Source organism: Piliocolobus tephrosceles, chromosome 19 (assembly GCF_002776525.5).
Source record: "Piliocolobus tephrosceles isolate RC106 chromosome 19, ASM277652v3, whole genome shotgun sequence".
NCBI lineage: Eukaryota > Metazoa > Chordata > Mammalia > Primates > Cercopithecidae > Piliocolobus > Piliocolobus tephrosceles.
Window position 1 is genome coordinate 40,784,467 of NC_045452.1, and position 22,705 is coordinate 40,807,171.

Sequence of the window (22,705 nt, forward strand, 5' to 3'; positions counted from 1 at the left end):
TCCTAATTGCACACATTCAGTCATCTGGAAAGAGAGAGGGTTTTTAACCACCTGTGGTACCCCTATTATTAACAAAACCCAAATACTCAAACTATTAGATGCACTGTTGGCACCTTCCAAGGTAGCCATTATACATTTTAAAGGTCACCAAACTTCATCTAATCCGGTAGCAGCTGGCAACAATTTTGTTGACACCACTACTAAGTCAGCCGCTGGATTTTCCACCCCTAAGCCTCCTTCTGTTTTCTCTCTCCCCAGTATGCCCCTAATTACACTCAGGAAGAAAAGGCTAAGTTATTACAAAATCCAACAGCCAAACTAACTGCAGATGACTGGATATATATTAATAACAAATTAGTTATTCCTGAAACACAACTCCATACCATTCTAACAGACATGCATGGTTCTTTACATATAGAACCCAAAGCCTTATACAATTTTCTAAATCCCCTTCTCCACTGTCCAACATTACAAAAACACTTACTTACAATCAATCAGCAGTGCTCTATCTGCCTGAAGGCAAATCCTCAAGGCGCATTGCGTAATCCCCATCCCAGCCACCAACTCAGAGGACACCAACCAGGTGAAGATTAGCAAATTGATTTCACACATATACCAAGACATAAAAAATTTAAATACCTCTTAACCCTTGTGGACACATTTTCAGGGTGGATAGAGGCCTATCCCACCAGAGGAGAAACCGCTGACATTGTTGCTTCAATACTCACTGAACATATTATCTGTAGGTTTGGCCTCTGGGTCGCTCTTCAATCCGACAATGGTCCAGCATTCATCTCCAAGGTGGTCCAGCAGGTGGCGGCTCTCCTACACGTCACCTGGAAACTCCACATCCCTTATAGGCCTCAGTCTTCTGATTCAAGAAATCACTCGCGTCACCTTCAACCAAATGCTTCTTCAATCGTGCGTCCAAATACCAACCAAAGGCCCCGACCTTAACGACGCCCTTTAACAGCAGGAAGTAGCTAGACAGACCACGGCGTCCTTTATCACTATTACCAACAAAAGGTTGGACTGTTTGGACGAACGGAGGCAAGATGGCGTATTTCCGGGTTCTTCATCACCGGCTTTTCCCGTGTGCACGAAAACGCAGCTGACCCCCGGCAAGGTGCAGACCAATAAGGCATGCGCCAGGTGATGTCAATCCAAAGAGACCAAGATTTACCTGGTGGCACCTGTGGAGCCCCTCCCTCTCCCGGACACGCCCGTGCCCCGCCTATTGCCCTTCCACTCCTAGAAAAGCCGCTGTTAGCAGGCGTGCTGTGGCGGGTTTCTACAGCCCCTATTTTTGTCGGGACTGTATCAGGAACTTTGCCCGAGGGCTTTGCCGGGCGAGTCTCTTGGTCTCCTTTGCCGGAGGCCGACAGATTTCACCCCCACATCTTCTTTCCTGAAGCTAGATGAACAAAGAATAAATTTGCAGTTTTGCTTTTAGCCTTGCCTTCTGGCTGGTTCTTTTGTGCCCGCTCTGGTGGTCTTAGAAAAACAAATCTGTTACATGTGTGATTTTGCAGCCACACAGCTTGTTAGGCATCTTGTTTGTTTATTCTCTGTGTACTTTCATGTCTTCATCTTTAAAATGGGAATCATAATAGTACCTTTTATTTTTTGAGACGGAGTCCCGCTCTGCACCCAGGCTGGAGTGCAATGGCACGATCTCGACTCACTGCAACCTCTGCCTCCTGGGTTCAAGTGATTCTCCTGCCTATGCCTCCTGAGTAGCTGGTATTACAGGCACCCGCCACCATGCCTGGCTAATTTTTGTATTTTTAGTAGAGACAGGGTTTCACCATATTGGCCAGGCTGCTCTCGCACTCCTGACCTCAGGCGATCCACCCACCTTGGCTTCCCAAAGTACTGGGATTACATCCGTGATCCACTGCACCTGGCCAATAGTACCTGTTTTATTGGGTGCCTGTGCTTCATTTAAACACTTAGAACTCTGCCAAGCACGTAGTAAATCAACCAAAGATCATGGTCATTAATGCTACCCACAATCATGGTCATTAATGCTACCCACTCTGACCTCCCTGCCATCCATCCTTCCCTCTGCAGCCAGTATAACCATCTGCCTGCTGCTTAAGGCTCTTCCACAACTCCCCACTGTATTCAGGATAAAGCAAATAGTCTTTGACCTGCCAGGACTTGCTCAACGTGGCCTCATCCTCTCCCCAGCCCCTTTTCACCTCTTGCATCCCAACTTCTCCTGGCTTCACCCTCGTGTTCCAGGCCTTCTGCTCTCTGCTCCCCCCACCACGAGGACTTCTTGGGACTTATATTCATCTCAGATTGCAATCACCTTCTCTGCCTTCTTTGTCGACATACCTCCTTCTTGTCATTCAGTTCTCACTTCAAGTGTGACTTCCTCAGGGAAGCCTTCTGTAACTCCTGTTACTTGGCTCATATCCCTGTGGGAGGTTTTTATTTGTTTGCAGGACTTGTTAGTTAATTTCCATCTCCCTATGTGTGTGGACTGGCCTGGAGTTTAACACATAGGTGGTAGCTGCTCAATATGATCTATGGCATGAGAGTTTAATGAAATAGTACCCTCCCCTCTCCCATGACTTCTAGCAGCTAACTCCTCCCTGCAAGGACTTCCTCAGCCTAGGGATTGAAGGTCAAGGTGGAAGTGGCTGCCTTTCTGGCTGCCGTTTTCAAGGTCCTGCTGTCTTTCCAAGCTTTGGCTGGAGAAGACGGAAATGTCACTAGCAGATGGGATGTTACCATCTCCCATGCACATTTGCATCCACAGTCATGAGAAATCCTCACGATGAATCACGTCAGGTAGAGTCATTACTCTCCTTGTTTGTTAACTTGCAAAAAGAGGTCCTGAGACATTGACTTATCCAGGACCACACAGCTCATGAGTGACAGAACGAAGGTGAGAAAGAGGTCCCAGGAAGCTGACGCCTGTTTCTTTTTCACTGTGCCCCAGGGCCTTGCTGCAGCAGACACCCAGACAAGGAATGGCAATGACAGCACAAAGAAGATGAGTGTGTCCCCTGCCTTCTCCATTCTCCTCTTAGTCTTTGAGAATTTCCATTGGCTACGTTTCCTAGTGGTCACAGTCACATTCCCTGGGGGGCAGACTCTGAGATGGATTTTAAGGAATAGGATGTTTATTAAGGGGTGCCCTTGAGATCAACACCAGTGGGAGTGAGGACAAGAAAAGCACAAGTGGGCAGAGGTGGGAGCTGAGCAGTGATGCAGAGGAGACAGCCTCAGCGGACGCCAAGGAAGCTTGGGAGGTAAAAAGGCTTAGCAGCATTGTTCAGCACTGGGTTAAAATGACCCAGTGCTACCTTTATACACCTGCCTGGATCTGTCTGTTGTGGGATGGCCTAGTCAGGCATCTCTGTGCAACTGCAACCATTTGCTGTAGGGGATAATAGACCTTCTGGCAGCTGCAGCCATCTGTCCTTCATCGCAAGGGGATCTGGGCAGGTGCCATTGTACCTGCCATGCTAATTTTGGCTTCCTGAATTCTCTTCTCATATACTGATTCTGCCCTTTCCCCTATTCCTTCCCCCACTTATTCGATCACCAATTAATCAGTCTGGAAAGAGTTTTATCTGAATGAGTCTCTAGTATTATGTAGCCTGATGGTGCAGGGGTGGTGATGTGCCTGGGTATATAGGATTCTTGGCCTGGGATACCTGACACCAAGGGGATTATGTGGCTTAAGTAGTTAACAATAAAGAATGAAGATAAAAGGAATCTAGCCTTTTCCATTGGCGTTTTTGTTTTCCAACCCCTCCAGTTCCTATTCTTATGAGCAAAGTTCCTACCAAACTGAGTGACTATGTAATATTTATCTTTGTGAAATGTCCAGCAGCAATAGGACCCGTGTCCCACAGACCTTGCTTCTTTTCAGCAACTTTTTCTTTGTCAAGGGTTTCAGTGCATGCTTGATTTCTCTGATCAAGGGAGGCACAACGGATAGCAACTCCCTCCTCAAACTGAGAGGACATAGAGAGGTTGGTCCCCTGCCTGAGACCCTGGTACCCACTCACGGTGGAGCAGGAGGAAACAGGGATCGTTCAACACTCACGTCTGTTCACTGTTCAGGCTTTTAGGGAGAAGGAGGCCACGCAGAGGGATAATACCCTTCTGTGTGGTGGTTTAATTTTTGTGCAAATATCTGGAGTCTTCTTATTGTCCAAGTAGATTATTCATGCTGTAAAACTTGAGATAATTGGCTATCCTTTTGGAGTCAGAGGGTTTCCTTTTAGAGTCAGAAGGTTTGTTGGAACCTCCAAGGAGGCAGAAAGTGCAGGCACCAGCAGAAGAAGTCAGCAAAAAGCTCCAAGGAGGTTTATTTAACGTATCATCATCATCATAATCATCATCACAATTATTATTTTTCATTTTTTGCCTCTCTGGAAAGACGGGGCTCCAGTTTCCACTGAGTGAAGTTTTAAGCTGGCTCATATCTTAACCCACTTACGCTCTGCTCTCCTGCACTCCAATCTGCTGAGACGTCTGTAAATCCGTGCCACCAACTGTGGTTTCCAGACAATCTGAAGATTATTTCAACCGGACCAGAGATTGATTTCAGTTTTCCGCAAGTAGAAACAAGCTCAGGTCAGCCCAGCAACCTGGCAACTTACGTGACTTGGAGCCACTCTTTTTTGTTTCTTCCTCTTCTTTCCCGTTAGCAAACTCCTAATCTCTCTTGGCATCAGGACCTGGTCTCTTGCTGTAGGACCCGCACCAATGAATACCACTCAACCAAAGTGACCCTGGGACAGACCCAGTATAAACACGGTCCCTCGTGAGTCAAGCATCTGGGATAAGTGAACAAACACTGGGCTGAAAACCTGGGACTGGGTGTTGTTTAAGAGCTATCACCTGCTCCTTGGTTCTCATTGTAGCCCAATGCTGGCTGGGTCGGAGGGTGCACGTCTCGTCCAGAACCACACAGAGGCCAACATTTTATCAACACTCACCAACCAAGTAAACATTTGACTGGCTTAATTTTTCCTGGCTTTGCTCAACTTGATAACAGAGAAAGTGTTCTAGAGAGAGACGGGATGGCAGTGTTAGCAGAAATAACTGCTCTAATCTCAGTAGTGGGAGGATTCGCTGCTGGGCCTTCTTCATGGGTGGGAAAGAACATTTCTCACCCAAGTCAAGATTAGTCTTTTTCCCCCAGTGAAGCTTCTGTGTTTGACTTTGTTGAGGATGTGGGAGGAACTATTTAATTACTATAAGGTGGGAAAGACTAAGCAAAAAGATTGTTTAACAGCTCAAATGATTGAGACTGTCCAATTGAAGAGCTGACCCTTCAGTCTTCTCGTGCGTGATTCCTGCCATTCCTGGAAGATCTACTTTCCTTGTTTGTGGGACATTTATGAAGCCAACACCTTCTGAAGAAATGCAGGAGTTTAGTTTATAACTAAACTCCTTAGTTATAAATGGGATTATGAGTATATTGGTAACAAGGGATCCAGAGAGTATTATAGTAGACAGACTGGGTGCTCAATCAAAAATTGTGCTTCTATTTCATGAGAGTCTTTAGGAAGTGGGAATGTTGAGATGGGAAAGATACAAAACAATTAGAGAAGATGTTTGTGGAGGAGATTTTCCCTCCCAGCCAGGTCATAAACTCCTGGGTCAAATCTCTCCATAGATTCCTATTTGCGTTAGGAGTTCAACTGGGGATGTAACATGTCAGAAGGCATCCAACCCATATTTCACAAGCAGGTGAGAGAGAGTGAAGTGGCTAATGACCAACATCTTTAGACACAACTTGAGTAATACGGAGCTGAAATTTTTTTCCTGGGGCAAAAGACCTGCCAACAGCTGCTTTTGGAGATATGCCAAGGCTAGCCCATCAGAGAGTGAAGAGCAAGTCAGGGAAAGAAACTGAGGGTAATAAATATACCTTGGCCTTTTCAGGATCCTTACAGAAACAGGTTCACCTGCCAAAACCTGACACTTTCCAATCCTATTGTACTTGTCTGTGATTAGAAGAAGGTCACCATTTTGATGCATTGGAGAACACGAGAGTATACAATCAAAAGGAAAACAGGTGAGTGGGGTGAGGGCAGCCTTCCTTTCTTACTCAGGTGGCAATGATGCCCTACAAGGAAATCTTTGCAAGCTCTGAGAAATTAGAGCGGAAGAAATAAAAGTCAAGGGCTTACTGTGTTTGATGGAGTAAAAAGTACAATAAATGCCCTTTCAAGTCAGAATGATCATTCATGCCATCAACATTTATTTAATACTTCTTAGGTGCCAGCAGCAACCTAAGCATTAGGGATAAAATAAGAAGAGAGGGTGTCTTTGCAGTCACTGAGCTAAAATGTTGCTCTATGGATAGGGGCTAATTGAAGACGTGGCTACCACAATGATGTGCATTTTTTCAAGAGTTTTGCCAGGCTTCAAACCTTTTGGCGGAGAACATACAAGGTTTAAGAGTAAGACATCTAATGCTCAACTACTTGGATAACTTCAAGTGCAAAGACCCCAACTTTGGAAATGTCCCTTTAAGCCTCCTGACCTCTTCAAGGCTAAGGTTCTTAATTTTGCTATATCCAGAGGAATGGGATGACTGGGTCACTCATGGGGCAATGCAGGCCCTCCCAGGTGGGTGCCTGGAGCAGCAGTGACTACCGATGACTTCCCATCTCTGCCCTCACTTGGGGCCTGTTGCCTTTGGCCCTTGATCTAAGCCCTGCCCGTGTCCTCTGGCTCAAGCTCTGATGATCACATGAGGTGCTTTTCCTTAGACCCAAAAACAGGATTGTTGGTCAGCTAGCAGAATGGGCTGGTGGCCCCCGGGCAAGGATGCTGGCTGTGACTCAAAGGCACCAGGAGTGGGCAGGGCAAAACCCCTTTAGGGAAAACCAATGAAGGTCCTTGGGGGAAAAGAACGGAGACTTGAGGTGGGGAATTGGCAACTCTGGGCAAAAATAGACCTGGAAGAAAAGCAAAGGCGTCACTGCCAGGAACCAGGTCTGCTGGGAAGTGCTGGGGGAAGGCCAACCAGGAGCACCTGGTCAGGAAGCCAAGGGCACCGCAGCCTCTGTGCTCTGAAGCCATTGTAGGCTGGGTAAGAAGGTGTGTGATCACTGGGACTCTGTGTTCCATAGGCTTTCCCCAAACAGACAAGGTATCTGACAGTCCTACGTGATCTTCTGAGGATGGCAGATCAGAGTATTGGAATTTGAGATCTACCCAGGTAATCTGGAAGGTGTGGGTACCCTGTTGGAGGGGAGGTGGTGCTTCTCCCCCATCCCATGTGAAGGGATGTCATTATATATTTTTGCTGTCTCTTTGCTTCCTCTTTTCTCTTATTTATTAATTGCTTGAAAACATGGGCAGGCAGGAGGGTATTAGTTTTTCCATTGATCTTTGTACTTTATTTTCCACATACACCTTAAGAGAATAAGGAAAAAATCTATCTATCACTGTGTATTTTTGTAAGCTAACATCTAAATGTTTTCATAAGTTTTAGAAAGTTCATTTCTTGGTAAAAAATAAGACACATATGCAATATTCTATATGATGAAATAAAAGAATGATTGATGACAAATAAGTGTTATGTGATTTGGTAAAACAGGTTTACTGAATGAAACACACCAACTCTAAAAGAAATCTCTTAAGATCATCTGCACATTTTATATAATGTGTCTTAAAGAATTTGGTAGTCCCACAAAGCATTCTATTCACATTTATGAGAACAAATGACACTAATCTAAATGGCTTTGGCTGTTCTACATTCAGAATGTCACAAAACAGGTCTAAACATTATTTTTAACACCAAGCTTCACCATTAGCAGAAGTATCTCTCAGTAAGGGAAAGGTTGGAGGTCCCATGGCTCAATGGGCCTTGATTAATCAGGAAGATAGTCTTTTGAGACAAAACTTTGATTCCTTTTGTAGAACGCCAGGTGTGTCTTTCAACTAGGTTAATGAGCCACAGAAATATTTAAAGTAGGTGAGGGGCACCATGGTTCTACAGCAGGGGAAGGACTATTCTGAAAGCCGGCCCACTCTCAGATCAGTTTTAGAAAGGTTACTGTCTTATCATAGGTGCTTTGAAAGCAGACTCTGAGAGCTGGGTGCCAAGGTTTACTGGGGAGTGTTCTTGGGAGATACACATGTAAGGAAGTGAGGATGGCAGAAGCGGGCCGAGAGAAGCTGACCTGTGATGGTGCTATGACTGAGACCGCAGTTGCTTCCACAGGAGCTGCATAACTGGAATGATCCATCAGAGTTATCCCAAAATGAAGAAAAGGGGCTGAACCTAAATACCCATGCAGAAGCCAGTCACTGGTGACACTCGTCCCCTGGGAGGGGGCATACACTTGGGCTAGACAGGTCTCTGTGTCACTGTTGGTCTCTGGTGCTGACGGGTTGGACATGCAGGAGCAGCCATAGCTAGATCAGCCTTGATGAGAGGGAGCCCCTGCTGTTGGGTCCAGGCACAACCTCAACCTCCTTCTCTGTCACCTTGGCTACTCTGTGAGCTCCTTGTGCCAGAATTGAGCTGGCTGATCCTAACTGGCTGAGTCATTCTATCTGTGACATGGTGCCTCTTATGGACTACATTTTGTCCTTCCCCTTTCAAATTCATGGGTTGAAGCCTTAACCTCCAATATGATTGTACTTGAAGATAGGGCCTTTAAAGAGGCAATTAAGATTAAATGAGGTTATAAGAGTAGCACCCTAATCCAGTATGACTGACGTCCTTATAAGAAGGGGGCGATGCACCAGGGATCTGTGCACACGAAGGAAAGACCAAGTGAGGAAACAATGAAAAGGTGGTTGTCTGCAAGCCAAGGAAAGAGGCCTCAGGAGAAATCTATATCAGTCCCACATGAAGGGGAACTGCTTCTGGTCTTTTTTGCTGACACAGAGGGCAAAGTACACATTTCCAGGTCAAGGGCAGCACCCCTGTGCACACCATATTCTAAAAGCTGTGTTAATCTCTCTTTGCCATGTACGGCACAGTTGCTACAATGGAGGCTACTACTTGCTTGAGTTTGTGATAGTCCATTGTCATCTCCATGACCCTCTGATTTCTGTAGTGGCCATACTGATGGACTTGTTGCTGGAAAATGGGGTCCCAATCCAGAACCCAAAAGAGGACTCTTGTATCTCATGCAGGAAGGAAGTCAAGACAAGTCACAGAGCACAGTGAAAGAAGCAAGTTTATTAGAAACTACTCTATTACAGAGTAGGGTGTTCTCAGGAAGCAAGCAGAGGAATGTATCATCTTTATTTTAAGTTTAATTTTTTATATAGGGGTTTTGTCTTTGTAGAGACTAAACTAAGTTGTGCCCACACACGGGTGGGCTGACAGCATGACAAAATTATTCTATTGATTTAAAGAAAACTATCCTTGACATTTTAGTGTGTAAGTACATCAAAGCGTAACTATAATTATCTTGAAAACATATATGAGTATTGGGACATCTGGACTTTTTGCTGTTGTAGGAGTGTGTCCTTGTAGCATCACTAAGCTGCTTCCTTAGCTGTAAACATCTCAGGACCACGGGTCGTGACTGGCAAAGAATGTGCCTTGCCAGTTTTAAGATGGAATTGATTTTAAAATGGTGTCGCATTGGCTCACCTGGGCTCCTGCCTCCCTAACAGATTAAATTGGGATATAGCTGTGATACCACCCTTGCCTTCTTCAAATTTCTGGTGGTACCACTAAGCTCCATTGTTCTCCTGGGAATGCATTTTGCTTTTTTAAAAATTATTTTGGCCAAGGACAGGGATTGGGTTTCTATTTGACTTTCCCCAGTATTAAAACTCCTATGCTACAGGTCAAGGTTCCAATGTGAGACTTCTGACAACCACCAAGCATTTTCATTCCAATTCTCTGTTGAGTAATTAGGAAAACAACCACTCAGTGGTCTGAGTCAAACAAATCCACTATACGCTAGACATGGGCCAGGACTCCATGTATTACCTGGTTTCCATATGTCCCCAGCTAACAATGTCAATTCAAGCTCTGTGGACAACAATCTTACAAGATCTGGGGATTCTCCTTATTCCAGTGCATGCTTACTGGAGCTCATGGCCCCAGGCTTCAGAGTCCCCAGTGGGACTGAGCCCCATGTGCCTGCAGCAGTAGCCCACTCACTAGGTGTCCTCTACTGATCCCTTCCCCTTCCCAGCCCCTCTTCCCCTCTTCCTCGCCGTGCTTCTTGGATCCCGGCCCAAGAAACTGCTTGCAAAGAAAATCTTTGTCTCAAGGTCCACTTTCGGGGTATCCCAAACTAAGATATGCAGAGTCTTCTGCAAAGTTGGGACAATAGTATCCATTCAATTGCAGCAATCGAATCCGATTGACTTAGCTCTTACATCCGAGTTAAAGCATTTACCACAAAGTCCTATTCCTCACTCCCCTTATTCCTTGTCATCACAGGACACTTATTTCCCTTGAGGGGAGGAAGTTCCCACCCTTCTTTGGAAAAAATTGACCCATCTATAGTATACTTCTTAGCAGATCTAGGGACGGAGAAAGAACCTGGATGAGAGTAAAGAGCGTGGGCAGGTGAGTGCACAAGGAGGTCTGGAGCACCAAGCATGGGAATGCCTTTGGGCTCTCTTTGCTTTGACCCAGCGCCTTGCTGTACATAACAGGTAAGGGCAGGCCACATACTTTAGTTTTCTTCCAGGTGCCTTGCACAATGCTTCACCTATAGAAGGCACCTAGTGACTATTTGTCTTATAACTGAGCAAGAGATTTGGGATTTGCCTTGTGCCCACTTGGCACAGCAGTGGGCCTCTGTGGGAGGGACTGAGAATCACCTGGAGATTTTCTTTAAAACACACACACACACACACACACAACTGTGCCCCTCCCAGGATCTGTACCTTCCTGCCTGGGGAACAGGCACCTGTGGGGACCAGTAGACATGAATCAGTCCACATCCCGAGGTGTACACAAAAGAGAAATCTGTGTTTTTTATTGACTTAAATTTTATTTCAAGGGAACCATTTCTTCACCAAGCTGGATCATTTTCTGAAAGTTCCTCTTTGTAAAGGGCTGAACTGTGACCTCCTAAATTTCTTCTGTTGAAGTTCTAACTTGCAGTACCTCAGAGTGTGATAGTATTTGGAGACAGGACCACTAAAGACACAATTCAGTTACCATGAGATCATTATGATCCTAAATCCATATGATCAGTATTGTAATGAGGATACGAGGACACAGACAGGCACAGAGGGAAGACCGTGTGAAGACACAGGCAGAAGACAGCCATCCACAAGCCCATGTGAAGACACAGGCAGAAGACAACCATCCACAAGCCAAGGAGAGAGGCCTCAGAAACAGCCCAGTGCCACCTTGATCTTGGATTTCTGACCTCTGGAACTGCTACAAAAAAAGTCTGTTGTTGAAGCCACCTGTCAACAACCTGTGGATTGTTAGGGCAGCCCTAACAAACAGAGGCACTCTCCTTACTCTACGACCAGATCGTGGTCTCAGGGACATATATAGGTTGTGGAACTGCTGAGTGGGGTGGGGCAGGAGTGGATCCTCTGGTCCTCATTGGGCCTCATCATCAGTCCATATACATTACAGTCCATTGGCTGACCCTCGGGGCAATCAAGCCTGAGGTTCAAAGCTCCATTTGGGGTGAAGATACCTTTCTCAAGTACTTAAGAGGACCAGGCAGCTGCCCCCTTCCTGGGATCTTGCTGACCTATCCCAGTCTCCTCCCCACACCCCAACAGAATATCTCCCTGACCTGGGGAAAATTGTCTGATCTGGGGAAATGTTCTGCCTGTTTATTGGTCCAGTATTTTTTGTTTCTACTCTGATCTGGTTTGGCTCTGTGTCCCCATCCAAATCTCACGTTGAATTGTAATCCCCAGTGTTGAGAGAGGGGCCTGGTGGGAGGTGATTGGATCATGGGGGGCGGACTTCCCCTTTTGTTGTTCTCGTGATAGTGAGTTCTCATGAGATCTGATCATTTAAAAGTGTGTGCACTTTCCCCTTATCTCTCTCTCTCTCCTGCTCCACCGTGGTTAGACGTGCTTGCTTCCCCTTCCCCTTCTGCCATGATTGTAAGTTTCTTGAGGCCTCTCAGTCATGCTTCCTGTTAAGTCTGCAGAACTCTGAGTCAATTAAACCTCTTTGCTTCATCAATTACCCAGTTTCAGATAGTTCTTTATAGCAGTGTGATAACAGGCTAACACATTCCCCGAAGCCCTTTTATTTTTTCAGCTCAGTAGATTCTCTGAAATCCCCCAGGGGCTTAGACTTTCCGAAGACCAAAGCCAGGCAATTTCTGCCTTTATTTCTACTGCATCCCACCAGGGGACAGTGAATACAGAGCCTACTCACTTTATAAATAAGGGACAGGAATAGGACGATGAAAACATCTGGCATCCACACCTAACTGACGTTTCCTAGGTGAATGGAGGATGCCTCTCTGTCTCTCCATCTAGAGCTCTAGGGAGAGGGGTACCCCATTATGGGAACTTCACACAGGAAGTGCTCCGTGGGTGTTGGATGGCTCACCCCATGCTGGTTGGCAGAGCATGAGAGAGGAACGCACTGGTTTGGATTTGGGGCATGGGCAGGTGGACTCGGATGAGACCAGAACTCTCATGAGGGTGCAGTTGTGCAAATTAAGCACTTCCCCAGGCCTCAGCAGCCTTAGGGTGCAAATAGGTCACAGCATGTTTTAAAAAATCAGGCTCAGCCCCTACTCACTCTTCCAGGACCTCTTTAATGTGCCTCCATCCCTCCCAGAGATCTCTTGCTGACCTCCGGTTGGGCTGTCGTGCTCATTACCAAGGGCATCCGAGTCAAGTTGCGATGTGGTTCTGTATTCTCCTCCCCAGTCAGGTCTTGCTCATGGAGGGCACTTTTTACCATGAACACTGGCAAAGCCACCTCCATGACTAACCCTTGTTATTAGGGGCTGCTGTTGCCTATGACATATGCCAATGGCTGAGAAGAAGCTGGGTAGTGGGTTGAATGGTGACCCCCAAAAGATACGTCCAAGTCCTAATCCCCAGTACCTGTGAATGTGACTTCATTTGGAAAAAAACATCTTTTCAGACATAATTAAGGGAAGGATCTCCAGATGAGATCATCCTGGATTGATTAGGTGGGCCCCAAATCCAATGACAGGAGTCTTCAGAGGAGATAGAAGAGAAAACACAGACACAAAGAAGGGATTGGAGTGACACAGCCACAAGCCAATGGATGCCTGGAGAGACCAGAAACTGGAGGAGGCAAATGACAGATTTTCCTCTTGAGTCTCCAGAGGGTGCCATGGCCCTGTGGACACTTTGACTTCAGACTGCTGGCCTCCAGAACTGTGAGAGTACATTTCTCTTGTTTTAAGTGACCCTATTTGTGTTAATTTGTTGCTGCAGCCACCACCGTCCCAAGAGAGGGTGCCGATGTTGTACGGAAAGCTGTTTCTGCCCCATGGCTGCGGCAGGCTCTGACCCTCCGCTCACCCTCATGGCTCCATTCCAAGTGGAGTGGGGAGAATCCTCCCCGTATAGGGGATTGAACTCCTTCACTGCAACCAATGCTGCCAGTACTGGATGTATCTGTAGATTTTTCCGCTTCTTTGACCCAGCTTCTCTCCAACCACAGCCCAGCAGCAGGTCTGGGTGGAAGGTCAGCTGGGGCAGGTGATGACCAGCATGGACTCCAGATGGCTCTTGTCCACTGTCAGGGCCTGATGTCCCCGATGATGGCCTAATGGCATGACAAGAGTCACCAGTTAAGGTGCCACAGGGGCTGGCGGGTTCTGTGAAGGAGGAGTGGGGGTGGTATGGCAGAGGGGACGGGGAATCCCAGCTGCAGGGGCAGCGGCTGCTCCTCCCCTCCATGGAGCCATGAGATCGTGCAGCTCCAAAGCTGTCAAGTCTCCAGAATCCAGACATCTCAACGTTTAGACGCTGGCTCAAAACATTTAAAGAAAACGTATGCCCTCTACAAAGGGCCTTTGCACAAAGGATCTCAGTGGGAATCTTTATATTCTTAGGGGTTCACAGATGGCCTCAGGTCTCTGGAAATCTCTAAAGAACACACAGACCTAAGAAAAAAAATTTTTTTTTTTTTTTTTCTGGGAGGATCTCTGTACACTACATCAGTGTTCAGAGAATCCAAAATATTAGGAGTCCCTGCCTTATGGTGGGGCATTTTGCTTCTTCATCTTCTAAAAGGTTTCTTGAGCCTGCGCGCAAATATCTCCTGGAACTTCTTCCCTTTGTTGGGTCTGAACTTGTGTGCATGTTACTTAGGTTCAAGCCTCTGGCTGCCTGTGGTTTTTCTAAGTGTGGGCAAGAGAAGGTTCTAGAATAATCAGTGAGATTAACGCCGTACATCTGTGCTTTCAAACTGGGGCATGTGTCCCCTCAGGGTGGCTACAGGAGAATTGTGGGTGCAGCTTTCTGAGGCACCATTTTTTTCAGGTTTCGGGCAATTATTAATGCTACATTTAATATAAAATAGACATGGGTATAGCATGGAAAGAAATGTAAAATTCTCATGAATTATTAAGATAAATGCAAGACTTCAAAAACATTCCATGCAAATTATGGGGCTGCTTCAGGCTATCCCTCCAGACCCCCGGTGCTCATTTGCCCTCCTCTGCAGCTAGAGGGACCCAGTAGAACATTCTGAGAAGCTCTTCCCTACATAGCATCAAGGACTTGGCAAAACTTTGTCTACTCTTAATGGTCCATGGTTTACCCATGTTCCTTTACAAAAGGAGCTGAGGAGGCGACAGGCATTTGGGGCTCCGTAGAAATTTAGTTTAAAGTATGGTGCAAAGATTCACAGCCTCAAGGACTCCTGGAGTCACCTGGAGGTCTCTTGGCAGGACCTTCATCTCTAGGATCATTTATGTTATGTGGGAGACCAGATCAAGTACACCCTGGCATGGACTTCCCCTGAGGCTGTGCTGGAGCCTGGCCTCTGTGTCTGTCCTGGCATCTGCCCAGCAGCCTTCAACACAGTAAGGGCCTAAATTGGGCCTTCACACTTGACACCGGCCAATGTGCCTGCCTTGTTTTTATCCTAGCTGAATCCTGAGATGAAGCATGTTCTATGCTAACCACATCATCTAAAATACATTCTCAGTTTCAGACAGAAAATGCAGCCCCAGAAGAATATACTGCATTAAGATCTGCATTCACAGATACCTCTAAGTATTGGAAACCGTATAACTTGGTGTTGCTTGCCAAATGTATTTAAGCTCCCAGGACGGTAGAAGATTGGCATTGACTCAGGGATCTTGCAATAACAACTCATAGTTTGGTGGGAGGAAACAAAACTCAGTGATTTAACTAATCTACTCTCTTTCAGACAGGACCCTCCACTTCTCCACCAGCTTTCCACCGGTGGAGAGGAGAAGACAGCCAAGAATCAGGTTTGTGCCGATATTTCCTTGAGCTGTTTTGCTAGAAGTTAACAGAAGCTGGGCTCCTGGCTCCACTGCTTCTCTTCCTGGCTGTGCAACCTCAGGCAATATTCCTATTACCTGCCCTCAGCTTCCATTTCCGCATCTGTAAAGTGGAGATGATAGAAATCCAGTAGCGATAATAGTTGTAAGAATTAATTAAACGGACATAGATAAATTTCTTATCAGGGTGTCCAGCACAGTAGAAGTGATCAATAATTCTGAGATTTTATTTTCTTTTTCTTTTCTTTCTTTTTTTTTTTTTTTTTGAGACTCAGTCTCGCTCTGTCGCCCAGGCTGGAGTGCCGTGGCTGGATCTCAGCTCACTGCAAGCTCCACCTCCCGGGTTTATGCCATTCTCCTGCCTCAGCCTCCCGAGTAGCTGGGACTACAGGCGCCCGCCACCTCGCCCGGCTAGTTTTTTTTTGTGTGTGTATTTTTTAGTAAAGACGGGGTTTCACCGTATTAGCCAGGATGGTCTCGATCTGCTGACCTCGTGATCCGCCCGTCTCGGCCTCCGAAAGTGCTGGGATTACAGGCTTGAGCCACCGTGCCCGGCCGAGATTTTATTTTCTTACTTGATCATACAGCAGCTTCTGGCTACCTTGATCAGAAGGTTGATGAAGGCAATGAAACAAAGATGGAAAAACACATCACACAGGTAAGTGCCTGTGCTCTTTGACCTCCAGAGTGACACAGGTGCCTGGAAGGCATATTAGGATGGGGTAGAGCCAGGGGAACTGTCCAGCCAGAAAGAGGATCCAGGATGAAAGGCTGTTGCTGCCTTCAGAAAGCTCAGTGACTAGGGAGACAAACATGTTTCAAACAAGGGGCCGTAGTGGCATTTGGCATATTGTAAACTAGAGGCTTATAGAAGATGCTAAGAGAGGATTGGAGAGTGCTGTGGTTTGAATGTACCCTCCAAAATTCATGTTAAAATTTAATTGCCAGTGTGACAGTATTTAGAGGTGATGAGGCCACAAGGGCACCACCCTCAAGAATTGAAAAATGTTGTTATTGCAGGAGGGGGTTAGTTATCATGAGAGTAGGCTGCTTATACTAGTGAGTTTGGCCCTCTCTTGCTCTCTTGCTCTCTCGTGCTGTCTTGCCTTCCAGCTTCTGCCATGGGATGACACACCACAAAGGCCCTTACCAGATGCCAGCATCTTGATATTGGATTTCCCAGCCTTCAGAACAGTTAGCATACATTTCTTGTCTTTATAAATTACCCAACCTGTGTTTATAGAAACACAAAATGCATAGAAAGTTGGTACTGAGAATTGAGGCTGTTATTGTAACAAATACCTGAAAATGTGAAAGTAGCTTTGGGACTGGGTAATCGACAAAGGTTGAAAAAATTTGGAAGAGTAGGCTAGAAAAAGCCTAGATTTCTATAAACAGAGTAGGAAGACAATTCTGGAGAGGGCTCAGAAGAAGAGGAGAGCTGTAGGGAGAGTATGAAACTTCTTACAGATTATTTGAGTGGCCATGATCAGAATGTTGATAGAAATGCTGACAGTAAAGGTCATTCTGATAAGGTCTCAGGTGGAAAAAGAGGGTATCTTTTTGAACACTGGAGTAAAGAGCATCCTTGTTATGAAATGGCAAGGAACGTGGTCAAATTATGTCCATGCCCGAGGGATTTATAGAAGGTGGAATTTAAGAGTGTCTGACTAGAATATCTGGCAGAAGAAACTTCTAAGCAAAATATTGGAGGAGTTGTGCAGCTACTTTTAACTGCGTATAGTAAGATCCAAGAGGGAAAAAATGACTTAAAGATGAAATTTATAATTTAAAACAAAAGCAGAACAGAAAAATTTTTTAAACATTCAGCCTGACCATTTAAAGAATGAAAATGTATTCACATGAGGAAACCAAGGGTGTGGCCAACAAACCATTGGGTAAGGAGACTCGTACAGAGGGAAGGGGTCATCAAGACAGTGGAAGAATGACCCCAGAGGCATTTCAGAGATCTTCAAAGCTGCCCTCAATCACAGATCCAGAGCTCTCAGAGGACAGAATGATTTTGGGGGATGGGCCTGGATGCCCTGTACAGGCTCGCTGTCCAGGACCACCTTGGATCTCTGTTTTTACATCCTGGTGCAGCGATTCTCTGCTGCTCCAGCTGTGGTTCAAGTGGCCCCAGTTGTGGCTCAATCAACTGCTCCAAAAGGTACAAGCTGTAGACATTGGCAGCATCGACATGGTGTTAATTCTGCAGGCATGTAGAATGCAAGGGCTGTGGGGCACAGTGACCTCCACCTAGATTTTAAAGGCTGTCACAGTCAACCTGGGAGCCGAGGCAAAGACTTGTCATGGAGGCAGCGCCATCACAGAGAGCTCTATTTGGGCAACGCTGAGTCGAAATGTGGAGTTGGATCTGCTGCAGGGGCTGTGCAGTGCCTAGTGGAGCCAGGGTCACTTCTGAGACCTCAGAACTGTAGAGCTGCCAGCTTGAAATATTAACCTGGGAGAGCTGCTGGTGCCCCACTCCAACCCATGAGACCTGCTAGGTAGACTGAACTCAGCAAAACCATAGGAGCAAGGATGCCTGAGTTCCTGGGAGCCCAACTCCTGCCCCAGAGTGCCCAGGACATGGAGTCAAAGCAGATTATTCTGGAGCTTCATGTTGTTCTCTCTGTTGGGTTTTAGATTTATTAATACCTGGGACCAGTTATCTCTTTCTTCTTGCCTATTCTGCCCTTTTGGAATGGGAATGTCTGTCTTATGTCTGTCCCACCATTTTATTTTGGAAGCACGTAACTTGTTCATTTCCCATGTTATAGCTGGAGAGGAATTTGCCTCCTGATGAATCATGCCTTGAGTCCCCCCGATTTCTAATTCAGATGGGACTCTGGGCTTTGGACTTTTGAGTTGATGCTGAAATGAGTTAAGACTTTTGGGGCATCAAGATAGAATGAATGTATATCAGAAAAACATTAGTATTTTTTTTTTTTTGTATGTCAGAAAAACATTTGTATGTCAGAAAAACATTAGTTTGGGTGGCCATGGTTGGAATGCTGTGGTTTGAATGCCCCCTCCTGCCTTACTCTGTTTTCTGTTGCTAAAATTGAATAACCGAGACTGGATAATTTATAAAGAAAATAAATTCATTTCTTACAGCTTTGAGGAAATCCAAGGTCGAGTGGCCACATCTGGTGAGGGCCTTCTTGCTGGTGGGGACTCTCTGGAGAATCTCAATATGGCTGAAGACATCACATGGCAAGGGTGTGAAAATGAGAGCCACGCTGGCTTTTAAACAGATTCATTCCTGTGGTAGACCATTAATCCATGTATAGATTAATATTCTTATGAAGGCAGAGCCCTCATGACTCACTCACCTCTTAAAGGCCCCACCTATTAATACTACTAGATTGAGACTTTTCAAAAAGTAAAGTAAGGTGAAAAGTAATCAAAACACAGCACTTCCAAAACTTGTGTTGAAATTTAATGGCCATTGTGATGGTATTAAGAGGTGGGATCATTAAAAGGTGATTAAACCATGAAGGTTTCACCATCATGAATAGAATAGTGTCATTATTGCAGGAGTAGGTTAGTTATCATAAGAGTGGGCTTGTTATAAAAGCAAGTTTGACCATCTCCCGCTCTCTTTTGCTCTCTTGTCCTCTGCCTGGGGATGGCACAGCATGAAGGCCCTCACCAGAGGCCAGCACCTTGACACTGGACTTCCCAGACTTCAGAGCTGTGAGAATAAATTTTATAAATATATTTTCTTTATGAATTACCTAGTCTATGGTACTCATGCAACACAAAATAGACTAAGAGAGGAACTGAGGGCACAATCTGGAAGCACGAAGGTGAACTTCAGCAGGATGGAGAGCAAAGCACAGGACTGGTGAGTAGGAGTGTGGGGAGAGCCAGTGGAGAGAGTACAGGGAGAAGAAGGGGAAGAGGTATGTGAAGGCAAGACTGGCCTTGGAAGGAAGTAGAGCTTGCAGGTTTTGAGCTTCTTCACAGGTGGAAGGAGAGGAATGAGACACCTGGCACAGGCAGCTGACAGAAGTGCAGGCAGGCAGATGAGATGAACTGGGTCAGGACAAACTTTAAGCCTGTCCCAGGGTTGGAGCACAGTGCTGGATCAAGGGAATTCATGGATTCTAGCTCTGGGGGTTATCATAACATACATTGTCCTGAGACCAAGGTCCCCAAGTGGCTCCAGTTTTGAAGTATATGAACCGTTGCATCCTGCTTTGAATGAAATCCTCAAAAAGCCCCAGATTTTTTCCATATACCTGTCTTACTGTACATCCAGCTCCCTGTGACTAGGCTAGACCATGGGCCATTGAAGGTGACATTGTGATTGACAATGACAACCCTTAGACCTGAAGAAGCAGGGTCTGAGTCACTGGCTCAGCCCAGGAATTGGAACTTGATGAAGATGCTGCTGGATGCAAGGACAGTCTGACTGTAGGAACGAGCTACCATGAGTATAGTGAGAAGGTTGGGGCATGCTATTAGTGCAGATCCACCAGCTAGAAGGCTGAACTAGCAGGAAACGGACCCAGAGGGTCCCGCAGTCTTGCTTCTCAAAGTGTGATCTGAGCACTAGCAGCACAGACATACCCTAAAAGATTTCATAAATGCAGTCTTAGGCCCAAGGCAGACTTTTTGAATCAGAAATGGAATTTAAACAGGATTGCCGGGTACTTCATCGGTATTGTCAGAAGTTTTGAGGAGCTCTGTATTGGAGAGCCTCTGTGAAGGTAGGCTGAGAGAATAATGAAATAATCCTAGCTAACAGTCAATTGTGAGCTAGAAAATATTATACACTCTTTATAAACATTTTAAGCTTTACAGCAAGGGTCCCCAACCACTCTCCCATGCCAGGTCACAGACGAGTACCAGTCCTGGACTCTTAGTAACTGGGTCACACGGGAGGAGCTGAGTGATGGGTGAGCGAGGGAAGCTTTATCTCTATTTACAGTCACCCCCCACCCCCTTGCTCACATTATTGCCTGAGCTCCACCTCCTGTCAAATCAGTGGCAGCATTAGATTCTCATAGCAAACTCTATTTAGAACTGTACATGCAAGGGATCTAGGTTACATGCTGTTAATGAGAATCTTATGCCTTTGGATCTGTCACTGTCTCCCATCACCCCCAGATGTGACTGACTAGTTGCAGGAAAACAAGCTCAGGGCTCCCACTGATTCTACATTTTGGCGAGTTGTATAATTATTTCATTATATATTACAATGTAATAATAGAAATAAAGTGCACAATAAAAGTGATGCACTTGGCCGGGCGTGGTAGCTCAAGCCTGTAATCCCAGCACTTTGGGAGGCCGAGACGGGCGGATCACGAGGTCAGGAGATCGAGACCATCCTGGCTAACACAGTGAAACCCCGTCTCTACTAAAAACAAACACAAAAAACTAGCCGGGTGAGGTGGCGGGCGCCTGTAGTCCCAGCTACTCAGGAGGCTGAGGCAGGAGAATGGCGTAAACCTGGGAGGCGGAGCTTGCAGTGAGCTGAGATTGGGCCACTGCACTCCAGCCTGGGCGACAGAGCATGACTCTGTCTCAAAAAAAAAAAAAAAAAAAAAAAAGGTAATGCACTTGAGTCATCCTGAAACCATCCCCCACCCCCACACCCCTGGTCTGTGGGAAAATTGTCTTCCACGAAACCAGTCCCTGGTTCTAAAAAGGTTGGGGAGCACTACTTTACAGCGCCTCTGTAAAACTATATGCCCGTTTCCAAGAAATGAAACTGAGGCAGAGAAAAGTTTCTTGCCCTGGGTCTCGTCGCTAGTGGTGACACTGCTGGGTCTTCACCCACTGCCTGACTCTAGTAACGGCTGCTCAGAGGAGGTGTTTGGCTGCAAAGAAGAGAAAACATGACTAACAGTGGTTTAAACTTGGATTAATTGTTACTGAAATGAGGAGTCAGGAAGGGCAGTTTGGGGACTGATTTAGCACACACCTGAGGCTGAGTTGCTGTGTCTGCGTCTCTGAACTTTCCCTCATAGCTAAAAGACACCTCTGGTTTCAAGCCTCAGGTCCATCACTGGCTCTTATAGAAGGTAGAGTTTGGAGAGGATGGTGAGAGAGCTGTTTCTCCATGCTTTCTTTCTATCAGGGAAGAAACACCACTCCCAGACTCCCCCTGGCAGATTCCCTCTTGGCACAAAGCCTGGAACAGGTCACATGGTCAGCCTGACTGCAAAGGGTGCTGAGGAAGACAGTTTCTCCCTTCTTCTACTTGAGAGTGGGAGGTGTGCATGGGACGAGGGAGTTGGGAAAGGGTTTAGGGAAGGGATGCAAACAGGATCTGCCCTAAACAACTTTGTGACCTTGGGGAGGCCACTTTACTTTCTTTAACCATATAATGAGGGATTTGGACTGAAAGAGATCTAAAGCCTCTTTTCAGTGTAGAAGAATTTATTCTAGAACATCAAGTCCCTTTGATATACCCAACATCCACATGCAAAAGGATGACTGGTGCCATCCCTGGCCTTGGGAATTTGAAGCACCTGGGAGCTGGTTGATCTGCTTGGACTGTTTCTCGTCCCCCAGGCTGTAAAATCAAAAGTGTGTCCCGAACAGTTGGGCTTGTAAACACTTCAGGGACCACTGATTAAAGTGTGAGGCAGAGCTGCTGCTGTTAATGGTCACTGAGATGGCTTTATTAACCCAGTTGCCTTGCAGAAGGTAGCATGGGACACAGAAGGTCAAATGGTGGACAGAACAACAAACTGTGTGTGTTTAAGTTGAGCTCTCTGGTTATTTGGGGTAGGGTGTTCCCCCCTTGTCCTTCTTTTTTCTTGATTCATGTCTAAGATGGGTTGTTACATCTGCCTGTTCACAGTTGCTTATGGTGTCAGACTCTGAGATTAACAAACCTGGCTTCGAATACCAGCTCAGCCACTTGCCAGCTAGGAAACACTGGGCAATTTGCTTAGCCTCATTTAAGCCTCAATTTCATGATCTGTAAAAAGGCATAATGATATTTCATAGGAGTGTTGTGATGATGAAACAATGTGTGTCATGTAAAGGCTGAAATTAAGGCTTGGTATAGTGTGCTGCCTTCAAATCTGGTCAAATCAGCACGGCCTCTACTGACCTACTCACAAGAGCCTCTCTCCATTCTACTCTTGCAGATAAGGCTCCCGTCAAGCAGGTGGACCAGGCACAGCTCCTCCTTATCCCTGAGTAGTGGGTGTCAGTTTCCTGCTAGGCTCGGAATTGTTCAAAGCCCATCAGATTCTCCTGGAAGCAGGGGGTACCTCACCCTCTTGTTGCTACAAAGTTTGCCACCCACAGCCCCTGCC

At 46.1% G+C, this 22,705-nt stretch overlaps 1 long non-coding RNA gene across 1 annotated transcript; it reads left to right on the plus strand.

The window, feature by feature from the left end:
* Positions 1 to 2,622: 2,622 nt before the first annotated feature.
* Positions 2,623 to 22,705, plus strand: LOC111526009. Its single transcript, XR_002726262.1, has 6 exons — positions 2,623 to 2,802; positions 15,327 to 15,386; positions 16,007 to 16,077; positions 16,562 to 16,613; positions 17,250 to 17,317; positions 22,535 to 22,705. It is a non-coding gene; the product is annotated as an uncharacterized LOC111526009 (long non-coding RNA).